This window comes from Malania oleifera, chromosome 10, assembly GCF_029873635.1.
Source record: "Malania oleifera isolate guangnan ecotype guangnan chromosome 10, ASM2987363v1, whole genome shotgun sequence".
Taxonomy (NCBI): Eukaryota; Viridiplantae; Streptophyta; class Magnoliopsida; order Santalales; family Ximeniaceae; genus Malania; species Malania oleifera.
In genome coordinates, this window is record NC_080426.1 from 45,879,616 (window position 1) to 45,886,569 (window position 6,954).

Consider the following 6,954-nt stretch of genomic DNA (forward strand, 5'->3'; position numbering starts at 1 on the left):
TTTGATTAACCCAAATTTTCTCTCTAATCCATTGATAGTCAAAGTTCCCCTAAAATGTTTTTATTGTTTAAATCACTCTTTTGGGGCCAAATAATTTATACAAGTCTCTCCAACTCTCTTTCATGCATTTATTTCAAAATCATTTAATTGAGGAGACTAATTTATTTAGGGCATTTTAATTGCTTTTACTCTCACATAACTTTTATCTTTGAAAAAATAATTTTGAGAGTATTGCTTAGGTTTTTCTCCCAGTTATTTCTTTGGTAAATATTTTTAGGAGAAAAATTATTTATTGCACAAATTTTTTTGAGCTTAAATTCTTAGATTCTCCAAATATTATTTATTTGCAAAAATATTTATAGGAGAACAATAATACTAATATTCTCATACATATATTTGTGCATTGATTATTTAGAAACACAGTCTTACTCCGTGAGCATTATTTCACATCATTGGAGTGTGTATTTTTATGAGTTTAATGTGTACATCTATGCTTGTATTTAGAAGCTTTTTCATATGTACACAAATATTTTTATTGTAATGTTTAGGTTCATCCCGTTAATTGAACTTGAGAGTCTCAGCCTCATAAATGAGTCCGATTTGGTTCAGCTCAAAATTGAATTGGGGAGTCTCAGCCCCGTAAGTGAGAACGGTTCGATTCATCCTGAAAATTGAACTGGGGTTTTCCTTACCTCGTAAGAAGAGGATGTAAAAGAATTTTGCTCTGTCCGGTTAAGTGAGCAAGTATAGTGGAATTCTTGGGGGATATGCTCAAGGTAGGGATGTAGGCTGGTTTGGTCGAACCTCGATAACAAATCCGATATCGCTCTCTATATCTTATTTAAATTCCTGTAATTTAATTTCAGCATGTGTATGAATGTTTATTTAATGTCATGATTATTTGCATACACACATTTGATTTAAATAAGACATTGCGCATGTGTATGTTTGCTTTCAGTGTTAAAATCATTTTACATACACGTGTATATGTTGAGTGGGATATGATACGTGATGAATCGATGAAACGTTTAAATTAGACGAAAATTTTTTTAAAACCCAATTCACCCCCCTCTTGGGACCACATCAATTCGAACAGATTTTAATTAATATTCACTCATCCTTTCAAAAATATTTTAGCATGCATCATTTCATAATCTTTTTAGCACATGTTTTATGGACTTTGAATATTTTGGGAAAAATCTAATGAAATTTAGGCAACATGCCGAATGTAAATAGAACATTTTCCAAAGAGACATACGCTAAAACTTGATCGTTTTTGTTGACTTTGGTGTATTCCCAAGAGGGGGGCTGAATTGGGTATTTAAAAATTCTTCCTACGTTTAGCTAATCCAACAACAGTATTTCACAATTTAGGGTCTTTCTAAGCATATACCAATTGCACAAATAATATGCGAAAATTAAATCATGCACAACATTCACAATATATCGAATATAATATACACGTGTAGGAATATAAAGTTCTGAAAATATAAAGTACACGCATGATATGTTATCAAAGTTCAACAAATACTGCCTATGTCCCCACCTCAGTTCGCAAGCCCAAGGATTACTACTATTGCTCACTTAACGGATGGAGCGGTACTGGTTATAACTAGGTCAAATTTATAGGGCTGATCTCAACCTTTACACACTCTCCTTACGGGCAGAGAAGACCCTACCAATCCTTATGGGCTGGCCGGATCAATGCCCCCTCAGGCCACGCCTAGATTACAATCAGATAAAATTTTTTCATACAATGAAAAGTGCTTCTAATACAAACAGATTTGTACAACAATTTAGCACAGTATAATCAATGCACACTAATAATATAAGAACAATAAGTTCAGTGCTATATGTGTGCAATCAACACTCAAAGTAATGACTATATCCAATCAAGTACAAGAATGTATCAATAAGCTAATCTTTGAAATTATGTATAGATGTAAATCTCAATCATAGTTTAGGGTTTCAAAGATTTCTACCAAGAGTATTCTAAATATCTCTAAAAATATTTTATCAATATTCAAGCACAAAGAGTTATTCAAAAATGAGTTTGTGACAAAGATTTTTGCATACTCAAAAATACAAGCTCAATGAGTCTTGTAATGAAGATACAAAGACTCACTCGCTATAAGATGTTTCCCATACACATATTTATTAAATAAAATCGGGGAAAAAATCTTTGCTTAACTCAATATGAAAAAAAAAATAAAAAAAAATACGATGAGAGTTTCTAGCAAGATAGAACAATGTATAATCACTCAAGGAGCTCTCACAAAGATTGATTTAGCAAAGGAATGATTGTACGAGTGAGTATAGACTTTCTATGAAAAATAGGTTTTGAAAACTTTTAGAGGATTTTTCAACTAATCAAAATGTTAATCAATCCTTAATCTGGGCAAATGAACTTGTATTTATAGACTTGACCAATTTTATAATTGTTGGGGGATACATAGAGAATTATTAAATTTATTTTAAAAGAGTTTAAGAAAATTAACCCTGTTTAACCCCATTTAACCTCGGTAAGAATTAGCCCAACTTGAGAGTTTCGGTTGACCGAACTATAGGTTTGGTTGCCCAAACACTCACATACAGAAAAGGTGATTTTTGTTGGGTTCTTGAATGAGGGTTCGCTTTGTTGACCAAGGCGATTTTCCAATTTGTTCAAGGTTCGGTTGCCTGGTCTTAAGTTCGGTTTATCGAACTCACATGTTCAGTCACCCGAGGGTATTTTGAACGTGAAGTTCAGGCGCCCAGGGAAGGTGAAAAGTGACCACTCTAAGGTTCGGTCGACCGAGGACACTACGTTCATTTTGGTTCAGTTGCTCGAAGTCAGGTCAACAGTTTGATTTCCCCATGTTCAGTCGACCGAGGCGTTTTTAATGCTAAGGTTCAGTTGCCCAAAACCTTAGTATTTTAACATTTAAGTCCCGTTTTTGAAAAATGATTTCCCCTGAAAGCATATATGAAAATCGGGACTTTCCTAAGTGTAAGTGTAAGGACCTAGGGTCTTTTCTAAGGCCTTTTCAAGTACGCCTAAAAACCTAGCGTCGGTCGACCAAAGTCAGCCCTAAAGTCATTTGATTAACCTATGGTCTATTTATGGCATTACTGAGCTTACAGATCTTACATGCATGATATATACTAATTATTACAGACCATGACATATTAGAAATTACAGACTCGAATGAATGAAATATAAATTACAAATGTAAACAATTTTTCTTCAAATTCTTCGAGTCATCGTATGCCTTTGCCAATTCATGCAAGACTGATATTGCATACAAACTCGGCAAACATTAAATACCAATGTATTTGTCATGATCAAAATGGGATATGACCCATAAGGTCAACAGTTTTCAGCAACTAATTCACTTTAAACATGCAATAGCCTAAAATCACTACCAGCATGCAATTCACAATACATCATTAGTCATGCAGTTGGCGTTCTAGTTTAAGCATGCGGTCCAGTAATCAAAAGCATTTAAAAAAAAAAATTAACTATCCATCAGATAGTATAAACATTAAGCAATAGTGGATAGTAAGAGTTTAGTGCAATGATTGAAACTAACTATCCATCAAGTGAATTTTAAGAATCAGCAATTTATGGATAATATGCTACATTGTTGTTCTCATCAAGGCATGCGAGCATAAAAATATAATCATGAGAGCATTTAATTTAGACCCATAAAAACATAAAAAGACATGCTCCCCCTTAATTAAATACCAAGGTATTTGTCATGATAAAAATGGGATATGACCCATAAGGTCAACAGTTTTCAGCAACTAATTCACTTTAAACATGCAATAACATAAAATCACTACCAGCATGCAATTCAAAATACATCATTAGTCATGCAGTTGGCATTCTAGTTTAAGCATGCGGTCCAGTAATCAAAAGCATTTTAAAAAAAAATTAACTATCCATCAGATAGTATAAACATTAAGCAATAGTGGATAGTAAGAGTTTAGTGCAATGATAACAATCAGCAATTTATGGATAATATGCTACACTGTTGTTCTCATCAAGGCATATGAGCATAAAAATATAATCATGAGAGCATTTAATTTAGACCCATAAAAACATAAAAAGACATGCTCCCCCTCAATTATGCACTTTACCATCTGATGCCTTATTCTTCTTTTCAATTTTTCAAGTTCTTTAGCCAAGTGCCCTAAGATTCTCAATGATTTAAACTTGGTTTTGAATGCCTAGGTTTAGAGGACCAAAAAGTCACAGTAAATTTTTCTTTAGATGTACTAAGCCTACTTTGCCTCTTTTCATATGAATCTCAATGCGTGTGAGAGGCTCAAGTTAGAATGACTTTCCATTTAACTTCACGTGCATAAGTTTCTCTAAACTTTATGTCTTCTTCAAAATTGAAACCTAGTGCAATCATCTTAGTCAATTAACTTCATTTTAAGGATCTAAAGCTCTAATTGAGTTGATTTGAATACGGGAGCTTACGAGCGGAGAAAAGATAAATACTCTTAAAGGTTAAAACACTATTAAGCTTAGAAGAGTATTCAGGAGAGGCAGGACATTATTTAAAATGTTTTCGTGCTAACTAATATGTCCTAACATTTAGGTAAAGATCAAGTGGGAGTATATTAATATTTTTTTAACAATGTTCTTTGGTTATTACAAATCTACCATAGTTGGAGGGTGTCCTTTGAATATGATCACAAAATGGAACAAGGACACAAACCAAGGGATAGGTAGAGTCTTTGCCGAATGTGATCATTAAATGGCAAAGATTTCCTATGGAGGAGAACATTGCCTAAATCGAAATTAGGAAATTTTTGCATTTAAAGCACAAAAGGAATAATTTTGATTTAACTCAACTCCCTTGAAAGAAACCCCTAATTTGATCAAGAAGGATTATTTTCAATATGCACTTTAAAATATTATAAATTTATGATCAACAGTGCTAAAACCTAGAGCGATGTCTAAAATTTTGATCAAGGCTTTTATGTTCAGATGTGAGCTTAGGGTATATAATGATATGTAGCAAGATTGATTCCCTAACACTCAAGCTCTTGTAATGGACAAAAATATTCTTAACTTATGATATTCATATTTAAGCATGAGTTAAGCAATAAGATTTATTTACCAGGCAAAGATGTCTTGTCCATTTGGAAGTGGATTTAACTTAAACATGCCTCTGAGATATTATACAAGAAAGAATTTATGTTTTCCATCTCAAAAAGATGTTTGCATGTTATAGCCAATAATTTCATATTTTAACCAATCAAAATGATATATATGCATTAAGTTTATATTGGATATATAACTTGAATTTTCATATTGGCTAAAATTTCTTGTAAGAATCTTAGTATGCAAAATTTTGTATAGTGAGTGCATATACTAAGATTTTACACTTTAGGCCCAAACCACTTCTCAAGCCTCTTAGTCATCACTATCCCTAAACCTAGTCCTAAGATCTAAGGAAAAATTAAATAATTAGATAATTTTAATGGGGATCCTTTCTTCCTTTGGTTCACAAGGGTTTGCCTTCATGATTACTAGCATCATTTCTTTGTCTGTGCCTCTGGCACCTCTAAGTTGGGTATGCCCTTTCATTTTACAAGATAAGAAAAATTTATATGTATGTGATAGATTATGCTTATTTGTTCTATTTCCATTTGATGAGGCATAAGAATGCTTATGGGATTTGAAAAATTAACCCTTTTCGAAAGATTTAAGTCTATTAATTCCTAAGGGTTTATCATGATCATTCTTTTTAACCTCCAAGTAGGTAATTTTCAAAACTTTCTCAATTTTTTCTTTTCCAAGCTAACATGATAATATTTTAAATCTTCTAATTGTTCTAGAAGCCTTTTACTTTCAATTTTTAAGAAGGTTTTCTTATTGGACATCCTAACTAGAAGATTATGTATTTTAAATGAGGCTTTTTTTAGTTTTATGTTAGAGGCCATGCTTTCGTCATTGAATTCATTGCATGATTCATCATAAGATTTATCACGATAACATTCATATGAATCGATGCATGCAGTATTATCATAAGAAACAATAAATAATTCATCATATAATATATTGCAGAGTTAGCCTTGGTGGCCACACTATCATGGTTGATGTGTTTTGATGATATTAACCTATATGTGGTTTCTAGTGTTTTCCATCTTTGCAGACCATGTTTAGTACATGTTCAGTGGCAATTACATGAAGTACTAAGATCCGAGGCAAAGATCAGACTGAGTTGACATCGAGTAGGAAGATCAAATGGATACGTACTCGGGAAGGACCCAAGCAACACCAAAGGAAGATTATTGTTGAATTATTTGTAATAAGGGTTGCGTGTGTGGTAAGAACTTGTTGTAACTCTTGCATTTTGTTTCTTGCATGATTTATGAGCAAGAGTGAGCAATGCACATGCATGCTCAAACACATGAGTTTATAGGATTGTACTAAAATCACAAACTTAACTTTCGTGGTTTTCAAAGTTAAACTTAAGAGTTTGTCAAATAAATCCTAAACTCAAATATGTTTTCAAAGGGACAAGTTTTAACATCCTAGTTTTAAGAACATTTTTATACTCGGTTCCGGTTTTGTCAAAGTATGGTTAATGACCTAAAGCTTTAAGAAAGTTAAGTATATTTTTGTAAAAGGACATTCTAAGTATATAAGATACCAAATGATCTTTCAAATTGTGTATTCATAAATTAAGATATCTTATATTTAAGGAAAAGCTCACTTGGACAAGTTTTAATCTTCATTAGACTTTATATATTTTATATACTTTTGTCCAAGAATGTTTTAAGTATTAAAAGACTTTTTGGTTGGGTTTAAAACCTCAGTTATGCACCTATCAAATTTCTTGAACACTTTTCGGTATTTGGGGCATAACGTTTGCTAGAAAAATCCAAAAAGCGCGATCTTGGTGTATATGAAAAGTTAAGAAAAAATCCCGAAACTTTCATGTTGACGACATT